The sequence below is a fragment of the Lolium perenne genome, chromosome 5 (genome assembly GCF_019359855.2).
Source record: "Lolium perenne isolate Kyuss_39 chromosome 5, Kyuss_2.0, whole genome shotgun sequence".
NCBI lineage: Eukaryota > Viridiplantae > Streptophyta > Magnoliopsida > Poales > Poaceae > Lolium > Lolium perenne.
Window position 1 is genome coordinate 142,607,505 of NC_067248.2, and position 26,738 is coordinate 142,634,242.

Below are 26,738 nucleotides of genomic sequence, written 5' to 3' on the forward strand. Positions count from 1 at the left end.
AGCTTTGGGCAGGAAGAGAAAGACACCAACTCCATTTCTTTAGATCTGGAGATGGGATTACCCAAAACATCCCAATACGTTGTAGGTGAGAGTTCTGGAACCAAGAAAAAGAAGAAGAAGAAGAAGAAGATGAGAGGTCAAGTGAGTAGGAATCCTCCATGGATGGCAGAAGAAGGTGAGCTGTATCCCACTGGGGATACATATGAGTCTTTATCCAGCTACTTTGGCATGACAGATCCCAGGGATGTACGCGGAGGCGAGTTATGATGACGAGGAGTAGAGCTCCAAGGAAGAATAAAGTAATCTAGGTGGTATTGTAATAGAACGTATTTTTAAATTCTATTGGCTTGGGCTTTAAGCCAAATAAGTGGTTTATATATACCACATGTAATATAAGTGTGTGTGTGTTATGTAATATACAAAGTATATGCATAATAAATGTTTGTTTTGTATTTGCTTCTTGATTTCATTGTGTGACTAGTTCTGGGCAATGAGTTGAGCTCAGAAAACATTTGCATGGTGTAATTATGAGTAATCGCTCTTTGTTACAGGACTAGGGGGAACATGGTGTTAGTAGAAACCGAAGAGGCTCGCAAAGAGCGGGAGGCGAGATAAAAAGAGGAGGCAGATGCAGCAGCTAGAGTAGAGAATGCCCCACCACCATCACACCCAATGATGCACCCAGACTTCCAACAGTATATGAGAGCAATGGAGGAAGATAGGCGGCGTTACCAGGAAAGTCAAAGCAAGAACATGCAAGACTTCTTTACCCACGTCATCAATGATAAGGGTAATGAAGGCAAGGGAGTAACCCTATCAGACTTCCAAAATGCAAGACCACTACCTTTTACATCAGCTCCAGAACCAATGGACGCTGAAGATTGGCTCATGGATACGGAACGGAAGCTGAAGACCGTTGGTTGCAATGATGAGGAGAAGATTCGATATACTACTTATCTGTTGTCAGGACCAGCAGCGTCATGGTGGGAGAATCTGGTAGCAGTACATCCTCCAGATAAGGTGTTCACCTGGGAGGAGTTCAAGAAGAAGTTCCGGGATGCCCATGTTCCGGAGAGCGTGGTGGAGCTGAAGAAGAGGGAGTTTGACGAACACCCATTATGCAGTATGTTCGGGATTTCAACAGGTTATCCAGGTATGCACTTGAGGATGTTGATACGGAGGAAAATAGAAAGAAGCGGTTCATGAAAGGCATGAATCCATACATGAAGATGCAACTGAGGTTGGCACGGACTGCTGAATTCCAGGAACTGATTGACTCGGCAATCACTTTCGAGGATGATTACAGGCAAGTCCAGGAGGATAGGAGGAAGAGGGCTCGTATCGAGCCAAGGAAATACCCAATTAGTATACCAACACCTGATCGGAGTTTCAAACCCCGATTTCGACCTACTACTGGTAATCAATACAACCTGGGAGGTCAGAGTCAGAACCCAATCAATCAGATCATCTGCAACAATTGTGGCCTGAGGGGTCATTTGCAGAAGGATTGTCAGAAACTCAGAATCATCTGTTATGGTTGTGGGAAGGATGGACACATCAAGCCGGAGTGTCCAAACAAGTCATCTTGGAGCGGACAGAGCTCAGGAGGACGAGGTGGAAACAACAACAACAACAACCGCAACAACAACAACAACAACAACCGCAACTACAACAACAACAACAACAACAACAACAACAACAACAACAACAACAACAACAAGAGAGGAAAGCCTTATGGAAAGCTGAATTGCACATCTTTGGAGCAAGCGGAAGAGTCGGATCAAATAGTCTTAGGTACGCTAAGCATTCTTACTCATCCTGGCAAAGTCTTATTTGATACTGGAGCAACCACATCATTTCTTGCATTGGAGTTTATGGAAAAATTTGGGCTTAGATGTTCTAAGTTAGAAACTCCTATAACTGTTCTATCCGCGGGGGGAACGATCTTAGTAACCCACGTGAAAGAAGCACAAGTCATAACCATATGTGACTGTGTGTATTTCGCGGACCTATTCATCATTCCCATGAAGGACATATCCGTCATCCTAGGGATGGACTGGTTGACAGAGAATGGAGCGGTGATCAACTGTGGAGACAAAACAGTATCACTTCGCAACTCTATTGGAGGCCGAATAATTTTCCAAGGAGACAGATACAGTGAGTTGGAGATAGGATTGGAACTCAATAGTTTGAAGGAGGTGAGGATTGAAGATATCCCTGTAGTGAATGAGTTTCCAGATGTATTTCCTAAGGAACTACCGGGCATGCCACCCGATAGAGAGATAGAGTTCACAATCGATCTGATTCCAAGCACAGCACCAATAGCTCAACCACCATATAAGATGGGACCAAAGGAATTAGTGGAACTGAAAGCTCAGATAGACGAGTTAGAACAGAAGGGATTCATTCAAGAAAGTGTGTCACCATGGGGTACACCAGTCATTTTTGTGGATAAAAGAGATGGAGGAAAGAGAATGTGTGGAGATTACAGGAATATGAACAATGTAACTATCAAGAACAAGTATCCTTTACCTAGAGTACAAGACCTTTTTGATGTCGGGGGGAAGACCCCGGGTAGGGCAATGGACACGGAGCAGCCGGCTGGCCACTGGCCGGCTCGCGGCAAAGGCCGGCTGAGGAGCAGCCGGCTGGAGCCGTGGCCAGCTGGTCCGGAAGCCGGCTGGCTCTAGGCCCTAGTCGGCTTGGCTACGGCCGCCAATGCTGTAGCTGGGCCGGCTTCTACAAGCCATATCCGACTGGGGGTTTGTACCTCAGACCGACTCGAGGCTGGCGAATCTTGCACTAGAAGGAACCGGGTTGGTGATCCGGGTTCGCGAAGTCCATGCTGACTTCATCTCCCGTAAAGCGCGGGGCACTGTGGAGCAATAGTGCCACGCGCCGGACAGGCCATCATGGCACACGTCGCTCCGTACTGGCTACAGTGGCTGATGGCGACAGGGACACTTCCTCTCCATACCGCTGACTTCGGCAGCCGGATGGGACAGGCCATGAGGCCTCAACGGCTCCTGACGTCAGTACCTCGGGAAGGAGCGGAAGCCGGAGCCGGCCAAGCCGGCCAGTAGACTATAGGGTCTTATATGTAAAGTGCCGGTGCCTATATAAGCCGCACTACCCCCTCTCGTGCAGGGGATCGATCATTCTCACTTCACTTCCACCCTTAGTGCTGCCCTGTGAGAGAGACTCTTGTCTTCCTTAGCCTCCCAGGAGCAGCCGGATACAGCTCTAGGAGCAACATTGTATTGTGTGATCATCATATACATCCCTAGCAGGAGTAGAGGTGTTACCTCCATCGGAGGGCCTCGAACCTGGGTACGTCGCCGTGTCGCTCGTCCCCATACCCGCATCCGGATACCGCCGTGAGATCTCTTAGGAACCACCTTCGTTAGCCACCCTATGGCATATGCCGTGACGATACCACGACATTTGGCGCCCACCGTGGGGCCTTCAGCGTCCTCGGCCGGTGTCTTCATCCGGACGGGCCTCACCATCACCACCGGCGAGCGAGTCGCTTCAGGCTTGATCTGGAGATTCGGCTCCCTCGACTGCGTCAGCGACAACACTGGCTGCTTCGCCGACCGGCCCTTCCCAGCCGGCGGCAGCGTCATCTCCTTCGGCAGCCACGACGTCTACGTCGCCACCGTCGCACCGCTGCGCTACCCGCGGCAAGTGCTGCGCTGCGCAAGCCCTCCTCCACGAGTCGGCTCCAGCAGCGTTCCCGCCAGCCTCGCCGTCGTGCAAGTCATGATGGCTGGCGAGGAGCTCCCCACCAAGAACCCTCGCGTTCGCGGCCCCAATTTGGAGCGCAACGTCGACCCCAACGCCTCCGGCTCGGGCCCGAAGGCGCCGCCTCCACCATCCCGGCTGGACGAAGTCCGGGCGAAGCTGAGCTCCCCGCTCACCGCAGGCGCCGACGCCACCACCGTCGAGGCGGACTTGGAGGCGCACCGCCAGCTCCTCCTCCAGCAGGCTGACGAGCTGGCTACCGCCAAGCGCCAGCTGGCCATCACCCAGCGCGAGTACGAGCACGCCCACGGCTTCACGCCAGGCGGCAACAACCCCAGCCGAGCCGGCATGATCCGCCGGCGAGGAGGCGCCCTGGGCGCCGAGATCGAGCGCGACGGCGCGGAAGCGCCGGCTCCATCCACGGAGCTGCCCGTCTACAACACCCCCGACAAGAACATCCTTGCAGCCGAAGCCGCTGCCAAGGAGCTAGCCCTCCTCGAAGGAGAAGAGCTGCGCCGCCAGACGCAGCGCGTAGCTGACCTGTGCCGGGCTGCAGCTGAGCAGACCAAGGACCCCAGGTACGGTGCTCCCAAAGCTCCTCACGTCCGCGCTGCTGCAGGCAACAGCAAGGACCCCCACAGGGACATGGCTGAGTCCGCCTCGCCCGCGCCAAGCCAGCACAAGGACTCCTGCGCCACGCACGCAGGATCAAGCCGGACAAGCCGGCTAGACAGCGGCCACAGCGGCCGCAGCCGGCCACCACCAAACCGGAACGAGGAGCATGACTCCGAGCAGGCGGCGCCAAGGCGCCAGCACAGACCGGCTCCAGAGCGAACCGGCACCCGCCAGCCGGCACGTTCCCGGCTGGGCCCCCGCATCGAGCCCATCGACGCCAGAGACCGCCTCGATCGGCTGGTCGAATCCCGCATCGCGGAAGAAGAGGCGCGGCTTGCCCCAAGTGCTTCGGGCCCCGCATCGCCAACGAGCCCATGCTCGACGGCTTCCAGCTCCCCCGCGACACGCCCAAGTACGACGGCACCGCCAAGCCGGAGGACTGGCTGCAGGACTACTCCACCGCAGTCGGCATCTCCAGAGGCAACAAGCGCTGGGCGGTGCGATACTCCCCCCCTGATGCTGGTCGGCTCCGCCCGCACCTGGCTCAACAACCTGCTAGCCGGCAGCATCAACGGCTGGCTTGATTTCGAGGAGGCCTTCATCAGCAACTTCACCGGCACCTATCGCCGGCCGGGTCGCCCCCAGCAGCTAGAGATGTGCAAGCAGGGCCCGGACGAGATGGATCGCGCGTACCTGACGCGCTGGTGCGAGATGCGCAACTCCTGCGAGGCGTGCACGAGATCCAGGCCATCAGCTTCTTCATGGGCGGCTGCCGGCCCAACACCATGCTGTGGCACAAGCTGCGCCGCAGCGAGCCCAAGTCCATGGCCGCCCTCATGGCCATCGCCGACAAGTACGCGCTGGCTGAAGAAGCCGGCAAGGCGACGGCTGAGCCAACGCCGGCTCCCTCCAGGCGGGACCACCACAAGTCGGCTGAGCACAAGCCGGCAGACGGCGCCTCCCATGGCAGCCGGCGGGACAACTACCGCGGCAAGCGTCACAGCGACCAGCCGGACCGCCGGTACGGCTCTGCCCATGTGGCAGCCGTGGCAGACAACGCGGCAGGCGGCAGCCGCCGCCAGAAGCAAGACCGGCAGTGGAAGCCGAAGTACACCTTTGAGCAGATGCTCGACTCGCCGTGCAAGTACCACAGCGGCAAGAACCCCTCCAACCACACCACCCGCGACTGCCACTTCATGAAGCGGCTGACAAGCGGTGAACCTCTCCCGCCTCCACCCCCGCCCCCTCCAGCCGGCGGGCCGGGTGGTGCAGCCGGCGCAGAGAACGCCAACCTCGAGCACCACGAGGCTAACCAAGTGCACCATGGCCGATATCTGGCCGAAGATGCTACCTACATCATCTTCACCTCCGAGCCCGAGGACAAGACGAGCCAGCAGAGCCGTTCCCTCGAGGTCAACGCGGTCATACCGCCGGTCCCCCAGTACCTAAACTGGTCAGAGCAGGCCATCACTTTTGATCGCCGCGACACACCGGCTGTCCTGCCGAAGCCGGGCAGCTACGCCATGGTCCTCGACCCCACCATTGGCACAACTCGGCGCAGCGTGCGTTTCTCGCGCGTCCTCATCGACGGCGGCAGCAGCATCAACATCCTCTACCGCGACACCGCCCGCAAGCTAGGCATCCAAGAAGCCGAGCTGCGTCCCACCCCCACCGTCTTCCATGGCATCGTGCCAGGCCACTGCTGCCAGCCGATCGGCCGGATCACGCTGGAGGTGATGTTCGGGAAGCCGGATCACTTCCGCACCGAGAAGATCGAGTTCGAGGTGGTGGACCTCGTCAGTCCCTACCACGCGCTCCTGGGCAGGCCGGCCCTGACCAAGTTCATGGCGGTGCCCCACTATGGGTACCTGAAGATGAAGCTGCCCGGCCCCAAGGGGGTCATCACCATAGCCGGCGACTACCGCCGCTCCATGGACTGCGCCACGCAGAGCTCCAAGATGGCCCAGACGCTGGTCATCGCCACCGAGAAGCAGCTCATCCACGACGCCGTCGCCCTCGCCAAGGCCGCGCAGACAGACATGCCGGCTGCAGGCAACCCGGCTGGGACGACTCATTTCCAGCCGGCCGACAACACCAAGAAGATCCTGCTGGACCCGGCGCAGCCGGACAAGTACGTCACCATCAGTGCCGGCTTGAGCAAGAAATAGGAAAGCGAGCTCACCAGCTTCCTCCATGAGAATCGGGACATCTTCGCATGGACTCCAAGAGACATGCCGGGTGTGCCGAGGGAGTTGGCTGAGCACCACCTCCACGTCCGGTCTGAAGCCAAGCCGGTGAAGCAGCCTCTCAGGTGCTTCGCCGAAGAAAGAAGGAAGGCCATTGGTGAAGAAATCGCCCGGCTGCTAGCGGCCGGCTTCATCATGGAAGTGCTGCACCCGGACTGGTTGGCGAACCCGGTCCTGGTTTTGAAGAAGAACGGCTCCTGGCGCATGTGTATCGACTACACCAGCCTGAACAAGGCGTGCCCGAAGGACCCCTTCCCCCTGCCGCGCATAGATCAAGTCATAGACTCGACTGCCGGCTGTGAACTGTTGTCTTTTCTAGATGCCTATTCAGGCTACCACCAGATTCCTTTGAATCCGGATGATCAAATAAAGACTTCGTTCATTACCCCGTATGGGGCTTATTGCTACACGACTATGCCGTTCGGCTTGAAAAATGCAGGCGCCACCTACCAAAGGTGCATGCAAAAATGCTTGCAGGATCAAATCGGCAGAAACGTTCACGCATATGTGGATGATGTCGTTGTAAAGACCAAGGAGACGACTACCCTCCTTGATGATTTGAGAGAAACCTTCACCAGTCTGCGAAGATTCCGGATGAAGCTCAACCCGGCCAAGTGCACATTCGGCGTGTCGTCTGGCCAGCTCCTTGGCTACCTCGTCTCTCAGCGAGGAATCAAAGCCAACCCGGAGAAGATCAGTGCCCTGGAGAAGATGGAACTGCCGCAGTGCCTCAAGGACGTCCAGAAGTTCACTGGCTGCCTGGCCTCCTTGAGCCGCTTCGTCAGCCGGCTGGGGGAGAAGGCACTGCCCCTGTACCAGTTGCTGAAGAAGTTGGACAAGTTCACCTGGTCACCGCAGGCGAACGAAGCCTTCCGTGACTTGAAGCGCGTGCTCTCGACCGCGCCAATCCTCGCAACACCGGCTTCAACGGAGCCGATGCTGTTGTACATCGCAGCCACCAATCGAGTGGTTAGCGTTGTCCTGGTGGTGGAGCGCAAAGAAGCCGGCAGGGAGCAGCTGGTTCAGCGCCCAGTCTACTACCTCAGCGAAGTGCTCTCTCAGTCGAAGCAAAACTACCCCCACTACCAGAAGGTCACCTACGGCGTGTACATGGCAGCCAAGAAGCTCAAGCACTACTTCCAAGAGCACCCCATCAAGGTGGTTGCCACAGCACCCTTGGCGAAATCATCGGCAGCAAGGACGCCAATGGCCGGGTCGCCAAGTGGGCTCTGGAGCTAGCCGCCCACACCATCCTCTACGAGGCACGCACGGCCATCAAGTCGCAGATCCTCGCGGAATTCTTCGTCGACTGGGCCGAGATGCAATACTTGCCGCTTGTGCCGGATTCCACACATTGGAAGCTGCACTTTGACGGCTCGAAGATGCGCAACGGCTTGGGAGCCGGCATCGTCATCACCTCTCCCAAGGGAGACCGGCTGGACTACGTCCTGCAGATCCACTTCGCCGCATCCAACAATGTGGCGGAGTATGAAGCGCTCATTCATGGGCTAAAGCTGGCCAAGGAGATTGGCGTGCGTCGCATACTTTGCTTCGGCGACTCCGACTTGGTTATACAGCAAGCATCTGGCGACTGGGACGCGAAGGACGCCAACATGGCCTCGTACCACTTCCACGTCCAGCAGTTATCCGGCTTCTTCGACGGCTGCGAATTCCACCATGTGCCACGGGCAAACAACGAGGCGGCTGATGCCTTGTCCAAGATTGGCTCAACCCGGCAAGCCATTCCGCCGGGTGTCGCCTTGGCGGTTCTCAAGAAGATGTCCATCACACCATCACCGGACTCGGATTCAATATTCGTGCCGGCTGACCCGGGGGCTGCTCAGCCGAACCCGGGGGCTTCATCGCCCAAGTCGGGGGCTAACAAGCCAAGCCCGCCGGCTACCATGCCGAACCCGGGGACTTCTCAGTCCAACCCGGGGGCTTCATCGCCAAACTCGGGGGCTAGCAAGCCGAACCCGCCGGCTAGCAAGCCGAACCCGGCGACCATGCAGTCGAATCCGGAAGCTCCCACGCAGGAGGCCTTGTTGGTTAGCGTATTCGAGATAAGATGCGTACCTTCATGGGCACAAGAATTCCTCTCCTACCTCACCGACGGTGTGCTGCCTGATGATAGAGTCCAGGCCAGGCAGATTGAGAGAAGGGCCAAGGCCTATACAATCATCAACCACCAGCTGTACAAACGCAGCGTAAGTGGGGTGTTCCAGCGGTGCGTCGAGCCGGCTGAAGGGATTGAACTCCTACGGGAAATCCATCAAGGGGAGTGCGGACACCACGCCTCATCCAGAGCCATAGTGGCCAAAGCTTTCCGGCACGGTTTTTACTGGCCGACTGCGCTCAGAGACGCAGAAGAGCTGGTGAAGAAATGCAACGGCTGCCAGCGCTTCGCAAAAAAGAGGCACCTGCCGGCTTCCGCCTTGAAAACCATCCCCATCACATGGCCGTTTGCCGTATGGGGCTTGGACATGGTGGGCCCGTTCAGAACGGCGAACCATCCCCATCACATGGCCGTTTGCCGTATGGGGCTTGGACATGGTGGGCCCGTTCAGAACGGCGCGAAGCGGCATGACACATCTCTTGGTGATGATTGATAAATTCACCAAGTGGATCGAAGCCAAGCCAATCAAGAAGCTGGACGGCTCAACAGCCGTCACATTCCTCAAGGAGATCATTGTGAGATATGGCTACCCCCATAGCATCATCACCGACAACGGCAGCAACTTCTCCCAAGGCATCTTCTCTCGCTATTGCGGGGAAATGGGGATCCGGATGGCCCTATCCTCTGTGGCGCACCCGGAGTCCAACGGACAAGTGGAGAAGGCCAACGGCCTGGTCCTAGCCGGCATCCGGCCCCGGCTGGTGGAGCCGCTCGAGCGAGCAGCCGGCTGCTGGATTGAAGAGCTGCCCAATGTGCTGTGGAGCCTGCGAACAACGACAAACCGCTCAGTCGGCTTCACACCTTTCTTCCTCGTATACGGGGCCGAAGCCGTCCTGCCGACTGACATCGAGCACGACGCGCCAAGGATCAAGCTCTACACAGAAGCTGAAGCCAAAGAAGCTCGCGAAGATGGAGTCGACTTGGTCGAAGAGGCCCGGCTGCTGGCCGCGTCCAGATCTACTATCTACCAGCAGAGCCTCCGACGCTATCACAGCCGGAAGGTCCAGCCCTTAGCATTCCGAGAAGGAGACCTAGTGCTTCGGCTGATCCAGCGGACAGCCGGACAGCATAAACTGTCATCCCCATGGGAGGGTCCCTTCATCGTGAGCAAGGCAGTAGGCAATGATTCCTACTATCTCATAGATGCCCAAGAGGCTAGAGAAAACAAGCCGGACAAGGCTGACGAGGAGACTAAACGTCCCTGGAATGTCAACTTGCTCCGCCCATTTTACACTTGAGAGCAGGAATGTATGTATCCCTTGTACTCCTTTTGTAAGCTATGAAAAAGCATGCGCCAAGAGCGCCGTTTCCGACAAGTTTTTCGCGTACTCTACTTTGTTTCGCCAGTTGGCTTACACCCTCTCACGTGGCTGGCTAAGTAGCGTGATCCGGTTTCCGACAGCCGTCTTCCGATCCAGCTACAGACCGCAACCCGGCTGTCCGGCTGGCGGGAGTAAGGTTTAGGGAGCCGGCACGCGAAAGACGACTAAGGGAAAGAGTGAAAGCGAATTGACTTGCAACTTTTCATAAAAGTGCCGGATTGCCGAACTCGGCTCATTCGACTAAAATATTGTCGGCCTCACCCAGCGGCCCGCTCTTGATCCGGCGACGGATCGCAAGTCGGACGTACGATCGGCAAGAGCAAAGCCAAAGAGTGGGGCGGATGGGAAAAAGCGAACAAGTCGAAAGAAAGCAAGTCGGCACGCAAATGATTAACAAACACATTAAAGTGTGACATAATAAAAGGACGACAATATTCGTACATGTGCACCTGGCATTCCGGGGATTTAACAAATTGTCTTGGCAAAAGCAACACGAAGACAGGTAAACTAAGCACCGGCTGGAGGAGGACCAGCCGGAGGAGCATCAGCGGAGCCGGCTGCCGGGTCATCCTCAGGCGCGTCCTCCGCCTCCTCGTCTTCCATCTCCTCGTCCTCGTCCTCAGACGGCGGGTTCGGGTCCGGGATGAAGAGGCCCTTGTCGACGAAGTCGGCAATGGCGCAGGCACGGGCGAGCCGGGCGGTCCTGATCTCAGCCGGGAGCTTGTCTTCCACGCCGGCCCGCCGGTACTCGAGCTGCCCAAGGTCCACCTCGTTGTACCAGGAGAGGACGAAGGACAGCGCCATGTCGGCTCCAGCGCGCGTGGCAGACTCCCTCCAGTCGAGAAAGCGATCCGGCGCCCGCTCCAGCCAGGAGATGAGGTTGGAGAGATCTTGTGGCAACGTCTCCGCTGGCCACAGCATCTGGATCAGCTCCTCAGCCGCCTTCCGGAGCTCCCAGCCGAGCTTGGTGATGGGCTCGACGCGGGCGGCCATGGATGCCATGTAATCTTCCATGGTGAAGTACTCCGCGCTGCCCTCGCCAGTCGCCCGCCTCCTAGCCTCGCGCGCAACGCCAACGGCTGCTAATGCCGCCTCCTGCGCTTCCGGGAAGGCCGCTGCAAAGGAAAAACACGCCAGGAATTTGTCAAAGCCGAAAAAAACTGAAAAATGAGAATTTTCGAAGTCCTAAAGTAAGACTGGCGGCAGCCGGCACGAGCCGACTGCCCCCAGCCCGAAGATGGAGATTCTGAAGCTCTAAAGTAAGCCTGGCGGCAGCCAGCACGAGCCGACTGCCCCCAGCCCGAAGATGGAGATTTCGAAGAAAAAGCCTGGCGGCAGCCGGCAAGAACCGACTGCCCCCAGCACGAAGAGGGAGATAGCGAAAAAATCAGAGTTTCTGCTGCCGGCTGCCAACCTAAGCCGGCAGCCGACAGCCGAAAGCCGGCAAAGGGAAAGGAAGAAAGAAAAAAGGACACTCACCCGACAAGCCGCGGTCGAGCGTGCCAATCTCCTCCACCCAGCGCTTGGCGGTGGCCGACAGCTCCGCAGACTTGGCGGTCACCTCCTCCTGAAGCGCAAGCCGCTGCCTCTCAACCTTAGTCAGCCGCTTGCTCAGGTCATCCACCTTCTCCTTCTCAGCCGTCCTGAGGAGGGCAAGCTCCTTGAGGTGGTTCTCCTCGAGCCGGCGCAGCCGCGCCAGCTCCCCATCAGCCACCTTGAGCTTGGCGGCAGCAGACCGGCCCGCCTCCTCGCTCTCGGCGCACTGAGCGCGAGCAGCCCGAAGGTCCGCCTCCAGCTGCGGGACCCTGGCGGCTTCAGCTGCAGGACGGCCGGAAAAGGCGTCAGCCAACCAAGATCAAGAAAGAAGAAACCAAGTCAAACGGAGAAAACCTCACCCTTGACGGCCTCCAGCTCGCGAGCCAAGTCGGCCCGGTCTAGCTTGGCCTTGTGATAGTGGGTCACGGCGCGGTTGTACAAGTTGGTACGCCGCTCCATCACCGCCTAAGGAAAAAGAGAATCAGTCAACTAGACGAAACCCGGACCGGCTCCAAGCAGCCGGCCCACGCCTCGGAGGGCTACCAGGATAATAACCAAATTGAAAAACAGATGAAGTACTTACCTTGCTGGCTTCCTCCACCTTGGCGAGTGCCGGCTCCAGCCGCTGGGTCCAGAAGACGAGTGCGGCGCGGGAACATGTCGTCCAGCGTCGGCTGGCGCGTCGGCTCGCCCCGCGCGCCGCGGCCAGGTGCTGAAGCCAGGGGCACAGCGAAGGAAGGCGCCCCCGCGGGAGGCGGAGTACCCACAGGCGGCGGCAGCGTAGGCGCGCGCACCGAAGGCTGTGGCGTCGGCTCCCTCCTTTGTCGCGGAGGCGGCGACACGACGCGCGGAACCTGCCGGGAGCCGCCGCCCTGGGTGAACTTGATGGGAGCCCTAGCCGGATAAATAAGAAAAAGATGAGTATAGAAAGAAAGGAAAGAAAAGGAATCAAACAAGAGAAAAATAGAACTCACCCGGCCTGCTCCGGAACCTTCTTCGGCTGCTGCCGGCGCAGCTTCTTCGCCTTCGCCTCCAAGGCGACGGTGGAGCGGGGGTCGCCGACCCGTTTCTTCCCCTTGGGCGCCGAAGTCGCCGTGGTGCTAGGCGGCCTCGCGCGCAGGGGCACTGCGGGGATCGGCCCCGTGGTGGACGTCGCCGGCTCGTCGTCCTCCTGCTGCTCTGGCGAAGGAGGCGGATTGTGCTCCCCTTGGCCGCCTTGGTCAGGCGCCTGCAGCAGGTCGTCGTCGCCGGCCTGGTCACCGGCTTGGTCAGCCGGATCGGCGTGATCCGGCGTCCACCTCCTTGTTGCCAGGTCGCCGTCCTCGACGTTCTGGCGGTCGAAGAGCTAGAAAACAGGAGATACAAGTAAGCAGCAAGCCGGAAGTCGGCAAAGAGAGAAGTCGGCCACGCAGCCGCAAGCCGGAAGTCGGCCCAAACAACAAAACTTACCAGCTCAGGCGGCAAGTCCCGGTTGCGGGGCGCCAGCCCGTAGTTCCAGTCCTCCGGCATGTTGGCCTTGGTGATGTTGTTCACCCGGCGGGCCACCTGGGCCTTGTTGAGCGGCGCCTTGGACGTCCGGGTCGGATCAAACCGGCCGGACATGTGCCCGATCTTGTGGGTGCGCAGCTGAAGCGGCAGCACCCGGCGCTCGGCAATGGTGCAGAGGAGGTCCTCGGCAGTCAGCCCGTTCGCGACGGCGGCCCCCAGGAAATCCCAGAGCTGGCTCACCTCCGCGTCCGGGTCCGTCGTGCGGGCGTTGTAGCCCCAGTTGATCCGGCCGACTGGAGGAGCCGGATTGAACTCCGGCAGGTTGATCCGGTCGAAGCCCGGATTCTCGTTGCGCACGTAGAAGAACGACATCTGCCAGTTCTTCACCGAGTCGACAGTCGGAATCTTGGGGAAGGGCGTACCCGGCCGGGAGTAGATCGAGGCGGCGCCACAGGTCCGCAGGTGGCCATCGGTGGTCTGCGCCTTGATGAAGAAGAGGCGGCTCCAGAAGTCAATGTCCGGCCACAAGCCGGCATACGCCTCCATGAAAGCCACATAGCAGCTGAGGAGGATGTAGGATAACGTTGCATAGAAAACAAAAAATTTCCTACCGCGAACACGCAATCCAAGCCAAGATGCAATCTAGAATACGGTAGCAACGAGGGGTTTATCGAGTCTCACCCTTGAAGAGATTCCAAAGCCTATAAGAGTAGGCTCTTGTTGCTGCGGTAGACGTTCACTTGCCGCTTGCAAAAGCGCGTAGAAGATCTTGATCACGATCGCTTCCGGCGCCACGAACGGGCAGCACCTCCGTACTCGGTCACACGTTCGGTTGTTGATGAAGACGACGTTCACCTCCCCGTTCCAGCGGGCAGCGGAAGTAGTAGCTCCTCTTGAATCCGACAGCACGACGGCGTGGTGTCGGTGGTGGTGGAGAAGTCCGGTGGAGCTTCGCTAAGCGTGCGGGACGTGGTGGAGGAGAGAGGCCGCTAGGGTTTGGGAGAGGGGGGCGCCGGCCACTAAGGGGTGCGGCCACCTTGGTGGTTCTTGGGTGGCCGGCCCCCTCCCCTTGGCCCCTCATTATATAGGTGGAACCCCAAGTGTTGGTCTCCAAGTCTTCGAATAAGACCCGAACCAAAAACCTTCCATATGGTGGGGAAACCTACCCAAGCTAGGACTCCCACTAGAGGTGAGAGTTCCACCTCCCATATGGGGGGGTGGCCGGCCCCCTAAGGGGGAGTCCACTTGGGACTCCACCCCCACTAGGGTTGGCCGGCCATGGAGGTGGAGTCCCATGTGGACTCCACCTTCCTTGGTGGTTTCTTCCGGACTTTTCTAGAACCTTCCAGAACCTTCCATAGAACCTTCCGCGTCATTTTAATTCACATAAAATGACATCCTATATATGAATCTTATTCTCCGGACCATTCCGGAACTCCTCGTGATGTCCGGGATCTCATCCGGGACTCCGAACAAATATTCGAACTCCATTCCATACTCAAGTTCTACCATTTCAACATCCAACTTTAAGTGTGTCACCCTACGGTTCGTGAACTATGCGGACATGGTTGAGTACTCACTCCGACCAATAACCAATAGCGGGATCTGGAGATCCATAATGGCTCCCACATATTCAACGATGACTTTAGTGATCGAATGAACCATTCACATACGATACCAATTCCCTTTGTCACGCGATATTTTACTTGTCCGAGGTTTGATCTTCGGTATCACTCTATACCTTGTTCAACCTCGTCTCCTGACAAGTACTCTTTACTCGTACCGTGGTATGTGGTCTCTTATGAACTTATTCATATGCTTGAAGACATTAGACGACATTCCACCGAGAGGGCCCAGAGTATATCTATCCGTCATCGGGATGGACAAATCCCACTGTTGATCCATATGCCTCAACTCATACTTTCCGGATACTTAATCCCACCTTTATAACCACCCATTCACGCAGTGGCGTTTGATGTAATCAAAGTACCTTTCCAGTATAAGTGATTTACATGATCTCATGGTCATAAGGACTAGGGAACTATGTATCGAAAGCTTATAGCAAATAACTTAATGACGAGATCTTATGCTACGCTTAATTGGGTGTGTTCATTACATCATTCATATAATGATATAACCTTGTTATTAATAACATCCAATGTTCATGATTATGAAACTAATCATCCATTAATAAACAAGCTAGTTTAAGAGGCATACTAGGGACTTCTTGTTGTCTACATATCACACATGTACTAATGTTTCGGTTAATACAATTATAGCATGATATATAAACATTTATCATAAACATAAAGATATAAATAATAACCACTTTATTATTGCCTCTAGGGCATATCTCCTTCAGTCTCCCACTTGCACTAGAGTCAATAATCTAGATTACATTGTAATATACCTAACACCCATGGCATTTTGGTGTTGGTCATGATTTGCCCTAGGGAGAGCTTTAGTCAATGGATCTGCTACATTCAGATCAGTGTGTACTTTGCAAATCTTTACTTCTCCATCTTCGATGTACTCGCGAATCGAGTGGTAACGCAGCTTGATATGCTTTAGCCTCTTGTGTGACCTTGGCTCTTGTGCATTGGCGATGGCACCCATGTTATCACAGTATATGATTAATGGGTCCAATGCACTAGGAACCACACCGAGCTCTACAATGAACCTCTTCATCCATACCGCTTCTGATGAAGCCTCTGAAGCCGCTATGTACTCTGATTCTGTTGAAGACTTTGCCACCGTGCACTGCTTCGAGCTTGCCCACCATCGCAGCACCATTCAATATAAACACGTACCCAGACTGTGACTTAGAGTCATCAGGATCAGTGTTCCAACTTGCATCGGTGTAACCATTTACAACGAGCTCTTGGTCACCTCCATAACAAAGAAACATATCCTTAGTTCTTTTCAAGTACTTCAGGATATTCTTGACCGCTGTCCAGTGTTCCATTCCTGGATCACTTTGATATCTGCTAGTCAAACTAACAGCATGTGCTATATCCGGTCTAGTACATAGCATGGCATACATGATAGATCCTACTGCCGAGGCATAGGGGATATTACTCATCCTTTCTCTTTCTTCTGCCGTAGCCGGTCCTTGAGTCTTACTCAAGACCTTGCCTGGTAACATAGGTAAGAACCCTTTCTTACTTTCGTCCATTCTAAACTTCTTTAGAATCTTGTCCAGATATGTACTCTGTGATAGCCCTATTAGGCGTCTTGATATATCTCTATAAATCTTGATGCCTAATATATACGATGCTTCACCAAGGTCTTTCATTGAAAAACTATTATTCAAATAACCTTTAACACTGCTTAATAGTTCTATATCATTCCCGATCAATAATATGTCATCTACATATAATATCAGGAATGCTACAGAGCTCCCACTCACTTTCTTGTAAATACAGGCCTCTCCATGACACTGTATAAACCCGAAGTCTTTGATCACCTTATCAAAGCGTCGGTTCCAACTTCTTGATGCTTGCTTCAGTCCATAGATTGAACGCTGAAGTTTGCATACTTTGTCAGCATTTTTAGGATCGACAAAACCTTTGGGTTGTACCATATACAACTCTTCCTCAATGTCTCCATTAAGGAACGCCGTTTTGACATCCATCTGCCAAATCTCATAATCGAAAAATGCAGCTATTGCTAACAAAATCCTCACAGATTTTAGCTTCACTACAGGTGAGAAAGTCTCAACGTAGTCAACTCCTTGAATTTGTCGGAAACCCTTTGCGACAAGTCGAGCTTTATAGACAGTAATATTACCATCAGCATCTGTTTTTCTCTTGAAGATCCATTTATTTTCGACAGCCTTTCGGCTATCAGGTAAGTCTACCAAAGTCCATACTTTGTTATCATACATGGATCCCATTTCGGATTTCATGGCTTCTTGCCATTTGTTGGAATCTGGGCTCATCATCGCTTCTTCATACGTCGCAGGGTCCTCATCAATGTTATCCACAATCATGACATTTAGACAAGGATCATACCAATCAGGAGTGGTACGCTCCCTTGTCGATCTGCGAGGTTCAGTAGTCTCCTCGTTCAAAGTTTCATGATCATTATCATTAGCTTCCTCTGTTGCCGGTGTAGGCGGTACAGGTACAATTTCCGGTACTGCGCTACTCTGATCAACGAGTATAGATTCATCAATCTCATCGAGTTCTACTTTTCTTCCAGTCACTTCTTTAGTAAGAAATTCTTTCTCAAGAAAGGTTCCGTTCTTAGCAACAAAGATTTTGCCTTCGGATTTGTGATAGAAAGTATACCCTATAGTTTCCTTAGGGTATCCTATGAAGACGCATTTCTCCGCTTTGGGTTCTAGCTTGTCCGGTTGTAACTTCTTTACATAGGCTTCGCAACCCCAAACTTTCAGGAACGACAGCTTAGGTTTCTTATTAAACCATAATTCATACGGTGTCGTTTCTACGGATTTTGATGGTGCTCTATTTAAAGTGAATGCGGCTGTCTCTAATGCATAACTCCAAAATGATAACGGCAAATCAGTAAGAGACATCATAGAACGAACCATATCTAAGAGAGTTCGATTACGACATTCGGACACACCGTTACGTTGAGGTGTTCCCGGCGGTGTCTATTGTGAAAGTATTCCGCATTTCTTTTAATGCATGCCAAACTCATAACTCAGATATTCACCACCACGATCAGATCGTAGAAATTTGATCTTCTTGTTACGTTGATTTTCTACTTCACTTTGGAATTCCTTAAACTTCTTGAAAGTTTCGGATTTATGTTTCATGAAATAGATATACCCATATCTACTCAGATCATCTGTGAAGGTTAGAACATAACGATAACCACCGCGCGATGCTACGCTCATTGGTCCACACACATCGGTATGTATGATTTCCAATAAGTCAGTAGCTCGCTCCATCATACCAGAAAATGGAGTCTTTGTCATTTTTCCCATTAGACATGCTTCGCATCTATCAAGTGACTCAAAGTCAAGTGATTCAAGTAATCCATCAGTATGGAGTTTCTTCATGCGTTTCACTCCAATATGACCAAGACGACAGTGCCACATATAAGTAGAATTATCATTCAATTTAATTCGCTTAGCATCAATGTTATGTATATGCGTATCACTACTATCGAGATCTAACAGAAATAAGCCATTCTTTTGTGGTGCTCGACCATAAAAGATATTATTCATAAAAATAGAACAACCATTATTCTCAGACTTGAATGAATAACCGTCTTGCATTAAACAAGATCTAGATATAATGTTCATGCTCAACGCGGGTACAAAATAACAATTATTTAGGCTTAAAACTAATCCCGAAGGTAGATGTAGAGGAAGTGTGCCGAGAGCGATCACATCGACTTTGGATCCATTTCCAACGCGCATCGTCACTTCATCTTTCAGTAGTCTTCGTTTATTCTTTAGTTCTTGTTTCGAGTTACAGATATGAGCAACCGAACCAGTATCAAATACCCAGGTACTAGAACGAGAACCAGTGAGATAAACATCTATAACATGTATATCAGATATACCTTCTTTCTTCTTCTTGACAAGGCCACTCTTCAGATCAGCCAGATACTTGGAGCAATTACGCTTCCAGTGTCCCTTCTCCTTGCGGTAATAGCACTCAGCATCAGGCTTAGGGCCGTTCTTAGGTTTCATAGGAGGCGTGGCAGCTTTCTTGCCACCCTTCTTGAATTTTCCCTTAGACTTGCCCTGTTTCTTGAAACTGGTGGTCTTTGTTGACCATCAACACTTGGTGCTCTTTCTTGATCTCAATCTCAGCAGCTTTTAGCATGCCAAAGAGTTCAGGTAACTCCTTGTTCATGTTCTGCATATTGTAGTTCATCACAAAGTTCTTGTAACTTGGTGGCAGTGATTGAAGGACATGATTAATCCCCAGTCTGTTAGGAATCACTATTCCCAAGTCACTGAGTTTCTTCGCATGCCCGGTCATGGTGAGCATGTGCTCACTAACGGAGCTGCCTTCTTCCATCATGCAGCTGAAGAATTGTTTCGATGCTTCATAGCATTCCACGGCCGCATGAGTCTCAAAAATAGCTTTCAGCTCTTTGTCGTGGTATCGTCACGGCATATGCCATAGGGTGGCTAATCGAAGTGGTTCCTGAGGGATCTCACGGTGGTATCCGGATGCGGGTATGGGCACGAGCGACACGGCGACGTACCCAGGTTCGAGGCCCTCCGATGGAGGTAAAACCTCTACTCCTGCTATGAGTGTATATGATGATCACACGATACAATGGTGCTCCTAGAGCTGTGTCCGGCTGCTCCTGGGAGGCTAAGGGAGACGATGGTCTCTCTCACAGGGCAGCTCTATGGGTGGAATGAAGTAAGAATGGTCGATCCCCTGCACAAGAGGGGGTAGTGCGGCTTATATAGGCGCCGGCACTTTACATATAAGACCCTATAGTTTACTGGCCGGCTTGGCCGGCTCCGGCTTCCGCTCCTTCCCGAGGCGGTGACGTCAGGAGCCGTTGAGGCATCGTGGCCTGTCCCATCCGGCTGCCATGGTCAGCGGTATGGAGAGGAGGTGTCCCTGTCGCCGTCAGCCACTGTAGCCAGTACGGATCGTCGTAAGCCCTGACGGCCTGTCCGGCGCGTGGCACTATTGCTCCACAGTGCCCCGCGCTTTACGGAAGATGGAGTCAGCGTGGACTTTGGGAACCCGGATCGCCAACCCGGTTCCTTCCAGTGCAAGACTCGCCAGCCTCGAGTCGGTCTGAGGTACAAACCCCTAGTCGGATATGGCTTGTAGAAGCCGGCCCAGCTACAGCATTGGTGGCCGTAGCCAGGCCGACTAGGACCTAGAGCCAGCCGGCTTCCGGACCAGCCGGCCACGGCGCCAGCCGGCTGCTCCTCAGCCGGCCTTTGCCGCGAGCCGGCCAGTGGCGAGCCGGCTGCTCCGCGTCCATTGCCCTACCCGGGGTCTTCCCCCCGACATTAGCCCCCGAAGCTGGCAAGGTCCTGCGTTTAGAAGGACCTAGGCAGGTTTTCCTGGCTTCTAGAATATATTTGACGGCACTGGGAGGGGCCGACTGAGAATTTCCATTCAGCCGGCTGCGCCCTCATCCGGCTCGTTCCCGCCGGCTGCTTCTAGCCGGCCGCTTTTTACACTTGTGCAACTTTCGCTTTCTCGCAAGTTTTGGGGGCGTCTCTGCCTTGTTGATGACTTTTGGTCCGAGTTGAACTTATTGTCCGGCTCCGGCTTGCGGCGCGCCGGAGTCTCCGCCGCCTCGGGTCCTGCACCCGACTTGACCGGTCTGACGCCTGGCTCTGCGGTCGGTTCGTCTGGTCACATCAATGTTCCTCCGGATCCGGTGCGGTAGTGGGGAACGTGGTGTGGCCGTTTTCGGTAACCGCTGCCGTCGTGGGGGTAGTTAAGGCCGCAGTAAATCCCGATCGTGGCCCACGATTGCCACGTGGCCACGCAACTGGCGCGTCAGGCGGCTATAAATGCCCCAGGTAGCGGTACCGAGGCGCCCTTCTTCTTCCTCGCGCTCTTCGTCCTCTCGCTCAAGCTCTCTCCTTTCTTCGCTCGAGCGTTCCGTCGCACGCCAACACTTCTTCTCCGATAACCTCCTGGCGAACTCCGGCGATCCGCTGCCCCGACGTTCTCCCGCCGGGCCGCCGCCGCCACTACTCCAATCCGGCGCCACGGGGCCGCGAGTCTCCACGGAGCGTCCTCAGCCGCCGCCGTCGCAAGGCTCTTCCTCGCCCTTTCGCCTCTCGTGGTCAACTTCTTCCTCTTCCTCGACAATGGCCTCCGCCAGCGGATCGTGGAGGGGCTCATACATGCGGGAGGACGACATCGAGCGGCTGGTGCGCCTCCGCCGGATCCCATCGGCGGTGGTCTGGCGGGCGCCCGGCGAGGAGACGGAGCCCGCGCCGGAGCCCGGCGAGCGCGTCATCTTCGGCGCGCACCTTGATCGCGGGCTGGGCCTGCCGGCTTCCACATTCTTCCGGCAGTTCCTCGACCACTTCGGCCTGCAGCCGCACCACCTGCCGGCCAACGCGTGCGTCCTCCTCAGCTGCTTCGTGGCGTTCATGGAGGCCTACGCCGGCTTGTGGCCAGACATCGACTTCTAGAGCCGGATGTTCTACTTGAAGGCGCAAACCACCGAGGGCCGCCTGCGGGCCTGCGGCGCCGCCTCGATCTACACTCGGCCCGGTACGCCTTTCCCCAAAATCCCCACCGTTGACTCGGTGAAGAACTGGCAGATGTCGTTCTTCTATGTGCGCAACGAGGGGCAGCTCGTCGACCGGATCAACTTGCCGGAGTTCAACCCGGCTCCTCCAGTCGGCCGGATCAACTGGAGCTACAACGCCCGCACGACGGATCCGGATGCTGAGATGAATCAGCTCTGGGACTTCCTGGGGGCAGCCGTCGAGAACGGGCTGACTGCGGAGGACCTCCTCTGCACCATCGCTGAGCGCCGGGTGCTGCCGCTCCAGAGGCGCACCCACAAAATCGGGCACATGTCCGGCCGGTTCGACCCGAACCGGGCGTCCAAGGCACTGCTCTCCAAGGCCCAGGTGGCCAGCCGGGTGAATAACATCACCAAGGCAAACATGCCGGACGACTGGAACTACGGGCTGGCGCCCCGCGACAGAGACCATCCGCCCGAGCGGGTAAGTTTGTGTTTTCACCGACTTCCGGCTTGCGGCTACGAGGCCGACTTCCGGCTTGTTGTTTGCTCATGTTTTCTGTTTTTCTAGCTTTTTGAGCGCCAGAACGCCGAGGATGGCGACCTGGCGACGAGGAGGTGGACACCGGATCACGTCGATCCGGCTGACCAAGCCGGCGATCAGGCCGGCGACGACGACCTGCTGCAGGCGCCTGATCTAGGCGGCCAGGGGGAGCACAATCCGCCCCCTTCACCGGAGCAGCAGGAGGATGAGGAGCCGGCGACGTCCGGCACGGGGCCAATCCCCGCCGTGCCTCTGCGCGCGAGGCCGCCAAGCACCACAGCGACTTCGGCGCGCCAGGGGAAGAAGCGGGCCAGCGAGCCCCGCTCTACTGCCGCCTTGGAGGCGAAGGCGAAGAAGCTCCGCCGGCAGCAGCCGAAGAAGGTTCCGGAGCAGGCCGGGTGAGTTTTCTTTCTCTCTCTTGTTTGATTCCTTTTCTTTCCTTACTTTTTATGCTTATCTTCTCCTTGTTTGTCCGGCTAGGGCTCCCATCAAGTTTGCCCAGGGCGGCGGCTCCCGGTAGGCTCCGCGCGTCGCGTCGCCGCCGCTGCGCCAAAGAGGGAGCCGACGCCGCAGCCTTCATCGCGCGCTCCTACGCCGCCGCCGCCTGCGGGTACTGCGCCTTCCGCTGGGCGCCTTCTTTCGCCGTGCCGCTGGCCTCAGCGCCTGATCGCGGCACGCGGGTCGAACCGACTCAGCAGCCGACGCTGGATGACATGTTCCCGCGCCGGACTAGCCTTCTGGACCCAGCCGCCGGGCCGGCCGGGGCATGCCGCCTTCACCCGGAGCCGGAGCCGGCAGAGCTGCACCGCTCGCGATCGGAGCCGGAGCCGCAGGGCTGCGCCACCTGCGACCGAGCCGGCACCCCGCCAAGCGTGGTGGTGCTGGATGAGAGCCCGGAGGGGGCACCTCGTGCGCCGGAGACAGCTGCGCCGGCTGGGCCATCCGCTGCGCCGGAGCGCCGCCACCGCCGGAGCCGACGATAGAGGAGCCGGCCAGGCGGGAGCCGGCGCGCACGGAGGGCGCCGACTCGCGCGCGCTGGTGAGGACGGAAGCCCCATCGGCGCCGCAGCAGGGCCTGCATGTGGCCAAGGGTGCCATGCTTCTGCATGTGCCATCCGCCTCCGACTCCAGCCTTGGCTCGGCTGGCACTATGGAGCAGGCGTGGCTCAGCGCCGACTCCTACGAGGTGACCAGCCGGGGGGGGGAACCTCGGCCAAGCGTCGGTGGAGATGTTCTTCTCCAGCCTGCAGGCCCACCTCAAGGCCAGGGCTGCCGAGACCGCGGCCAGCGTTGCCAAGGTGGAGGAAGCCGGCAAGGTAAGCTTTATCTGTTTTTTGATTTGGTTATCATCCTGGTAGCCCTCCGAGGCATGGGCCGGCTGCTTGGAGCCGGCCCGGGTTTCGCCTTGCTGACTGTTTTTCTCTTTTCCTTAGGCTGTGATGGATCGGCGCACCACTCTGTACAACCGCGCCGTTACCCATTACCACAAGGCCAAGCTGGACCGGGCCGACTTGGCCCGCGAGCTGGAAACCGTCAAGGGTAAGTTCTTGCTTCTTCCGACTTGATGTCTTCTCTCTTTTTAGTCTTTGTTGGCTGACGTTTCTTTTCGGCTGCCTCGCAGTTGAAGCCGCCAAGGTCCCGCGGCTGGAGTCGGATCTCCGGGCTGCTCGCGCCCAGTGCGCCGAGAGCGAGGAGGCGGGCCGATCCGCCACCACCAAGCTCAAGCTGGCTGAGCAGGAGCTGACGCGGCTGCGGCTGCTGGAGCAGAACCACCTCACTGAGCTCAACTCCCTTAGGACGGCGGAGAAGGAGAAGGTGGAAGATCTGAGCCGGCGGCTGACGGAGGTGGAGGAGCAGCGGCTCGTGCTGCAGGAGGAGGTCACCGCCAAGTCCACGGAGCTGACGGCCACCGCCAAGCGCTGGACGGACGAGATTGGCGCGCTTGATCGTGGCTTGGCGGGTGAGTGCATCTCTATGTTCCTTTCCCTTTGCCGGCTTTCGGCTGTCGGCTGCCGGCTTTCGTTGGCAGCCGGCAGCAGAAACTTCTGATTTCTTTGCTATTTCCATCTTCGGGCTGGTGGCAGTCGGTTCTTGCCGGCTGCCGCCAGGCTTTTCCTTTTGGCTTAGGACTTCGAAAATTTGCATTTTTCAGCTTATTTCGGCTTCGATGATTTCTGACTTGCTTCTTCTTGCAGCGGCCTTCCCGGAGACGCAGGACGTGGCTTTGGCAGCCGTTGGCGTTGCGCGTGAGTCCAGGAGGCGGGAGACCGGCGAGGGCAGCTCGGAGTATTTCTCCATGGAGGACCACATGGCGTCCATGGCTGCCCGCGTCGAGCCCATCACCAAGCTTGGCTGGGAGCTCCGGAAGGCGGTTGAAGAGCTGGCGCCGATGCTGTGGCCTGAGGAGGCGGTGCCGCAAGATATCTCCAGCCTCACCTCCCTGATGGAGCGGGCGCCGGATCGCTTCCTCGACTGGAAGGAGTCGGCCACGCGCGCTGGTGCCGACATGGCGCTGTCCTTCGTCCTCTCTTGGTACAACGAGGTGGACCTGGGGCAGCTTGAGTTCCGGCGAGCCGGCGTGGAGGACAAGCTCCCAGCCGAATACAAGGCCGCCCGCCTTGCTCGAGCCAGTGCCATCGCCGACTTCGTCGACAAGGGCCTCTTCGTCGCGGACCCGAACCCTCCTCCATCCGATGAGGATTACATGGAAGATGAGGAGGCGGAAGACGCGCCCGAGGACGACCCGGCAGCCGGCTCCGCTGACGCCCCTCCGGCTTAGTTTACCTGCTTTTCAGTTGTTCTCTTGCCAAGACAATTTATTAAATCCCCGGGATGCCGGGTGCGCATGTATGAATATCATCATCCTTTAATTATGTCACACTTTAATGTGTTTGTTAATCATTTGTGTGCCGAGTTGCTTTCTTTCGACTCGTTCGCTTTTTCCCATCCGCCCCACTCTTTGGCTGTGCTCTTGCCGGTCGTACGTCCGACTTGCGATCCGTCGCCGGATCAAGAGCGGGCCGCTGGGTGAGGCTGACAGTATTTCGGTCGAACGAGCTGAATTCGGCAATCCGGCACTTATATGAAAAGTTGCAAGTCAACTCGCTTTTACTCTTTCCCTTAGTCGTTTTTCGCGTGCTGGCTCCCTAGGCCTTACTCCCGCCAGCCGGACAGCCGGGTTGCGGTCTGTAGCTGGATCGGAAGCCGGCTGTCGGAAACCGGATCACGTTACTGAGCCGACCGCGTGAGAGGGTTCAAGCCAATTGGCGAAAGAAGGTAGAGTACGCGAAAAACTTGTCGGAAACGGCGCTCTTGGCGCGTGCTTTTTCATAGCTTACAAAGGGGATACAAGGGATACATACATTCCTGCTCTCATGTGTAAAATGGGCGGAGTAAGTTGACATTCCAGGGACGTTTAGTCTCCTCGTCAGCCTTGTCCGGCTTGTTTTTCTTGGCCTCTTGGGCAACTATGAGATAGTAGGAATCATTGCCTACTGCCTTGCTCACGATGAAGGGACCCTCCCATGGGGATGACAGTTTATGCTGTCCGGCTGTCCGCTGGATCAGCCGGAGCACTAGGTCTCCTTCTCGGAATGCTAGGGGCTGGACCTTCCGGCTGTGATAGCATCGGAGGCTTTGCTGGTAGATGGTAGATCTGGACGCAGCCAGCAGCCGGGCCTCTTCAACTAAGTCAACTCCATCTTCGCGAGCTTCTTTGGCTTCAGCTTCTGTGTAGAGCTTGATCCTTGGCGCGTCATGCTCGATATCAGTCGGCAAGACGGCTTCGGCCCCGTATACGAGGAAAAATGGTGTGAAGCCGACTGAGCGGTTTGTCGTTGTGCGCAGGCTCCACAGCACATTGGGCAGTTCTTCGATCCAGCAGCCGGCTGCTCGCTCAAGCGGCTCCACCAGCCGGGGCCGGATGCCGGCTAGGACCAAGCCGTTAGCCTTCTCCACTTGTCCGTTGGACTCTGGGTGCGCCACAGAGGCTAGGGCCATCCGGATCCCCATTTCCCCGCAATAGCGAGAGAAGATGCCTTGGGAGAAATTGCTGCCGTTGTCAGTGATAATGCTGTGGGGGTAGCCGAACCTCACGATGATTTCCTTGAGGAATGTGACGGCTGTGGAGCCATCCAGCTTCTTGATTGGCTTGGCTTCGATCCACTTGGTGAATTTGTCAATCATCACCAAGAGGTGTGTCATGCCGCCTCTCGCCGTTCTGAATGGGCCTACCATATCCAAGCCCCATACGGCAAATGGCCATGTGATTGGGATGGTTTTCAAGGCGGAGGCCGGCTGGTGTCTCTTCTTGGCGAAGCGCTGACAGCCGTTGCACTTCTTCACCAACTCTTCTGCGTCTCTGAGCGCAGTCGGCCAGTAAAAACCGTGCCGGAAGGCTTTGGCCACTATGGCTCTGGATGAGGCGTGATGTCCGCACTCCCCTTGATGGATTTCCCGTAGGAGTTCAATCCCTTCAGCCGGCTCGACGCACCGCTGGAACACCCCACTTACGCTGCGTTTGTACAGCTGGTGGTTGATGATTGTATAGGCCTTGGCCCTTCTCTCAATCTGCCTGGCCTGGACTCTATCATCAGGCAGCACACCGTCGGTGAGGTAGGAGAGGAATTCTTGTGCCCATGAAGGTACGCATCTTATCTCGAATACGCTAACCAACAGGGCCTCCTGCGTGGGAGCTTCCGGATTCGACTGCATGGTCGCCGGGTTCGGCTTGCTAGCCGGTGGGTTCGGCTTGCTAGCCCCCGAGTTTGGCGATGAAGCCCCCGGGTTGGACTGAGAAGTCCCCGGGTTCGGCATGGTAGCCGGCGGGTTTGGCTTGTTAGCCCCCGACTTGGGCGATGAAGCCCCCGGGTTCGGCTGAGCAGCCCCCGGGTCAG